Consider the following 570-nt stretch of genomic DNA (forward strand, 5'->3'; position numbering starts at 1 on the left):
CTGCCAGGTCCTGCCCTGTGCAACTCTCTATGGACAGAAAAGAAGAGAGACAGAGACAGTGAAAGAAGATATGGGAGTGTTGGCAGATGTTGGTATTAAAGAGTGAAGAACCAATCGTCCTGCTCTTGCCCTTCTGAATTTGACAAGAAAAGCCTGCGGAGACTGCAGACACAAATCAGACATAATCTAAGTCAGCAGAAATTCACAAAGCAAGCAGCAGAGAAAGAAAAAGAGCTGCATAGTCTGCTGATAAATCAATAAAGCCTTTGTTAGAGCGAGAGCTGCAGACTGCTCAAGGGATGTGAAAGAGACAAATGGCCTCTGAAGCAATCTCAGAATAAGACCATTCATTATTATCATCATCAAAATATGATCCTATAAACTTAAAAGCAGGACCTTCTATTGTGCTTCATTCAATACAGAAGGTGCTTCTTTATAAGAGTATCTTAAAGAGATAGTTCATCTAAAAATGAACATTCTGTCATCACTCAGACCTCAGACCTTTATGGCTTAATTTATTTTGTGGAACACAAATGATAAATTGAAGAATATTTCAATTGTTCAATTTGT

At 38.2% G+C, this 570-nt stretch overlaps 1 long non-coding RNA gene across 1 annotated transcript in view; it reads right to left on the reverse strand.

Moving 5' to 3' along the window:
- LOC107585360 (uncharacterized) overlaps positions 1-570 on the reverse strand; it is an 8035-nt gene continuing 7465 nt past the window's right edge. The window contains exon 4 of the long non-coding RNA XR_001609239.1: positions 1-27. This is a non-coding gene — a long non-coding RNA (uncharacterized lncRNA). The remainder of the gene's footprint in view (positions 28-570) is intronic.

Source organism: Sinocyclocheilus grahami, unplaced genomic scaffold, assembly GCF_001515645.1.
Source record: "Sinocyclocheilus grahami isolate Dianchi unplaced genomic scaffold, SAMN03320097.WGS_v1.1 scaffold69.1, whole genome shotgun sequence".
NCBI classification, from domain to species: domain Eukaryota; kingdom Metazoa; phylum Chordata; class Actinopteri; order Cypriniformes; family Cyprinidae; genus Sinocyclocheilus; species Sinocyclocheilus grahami.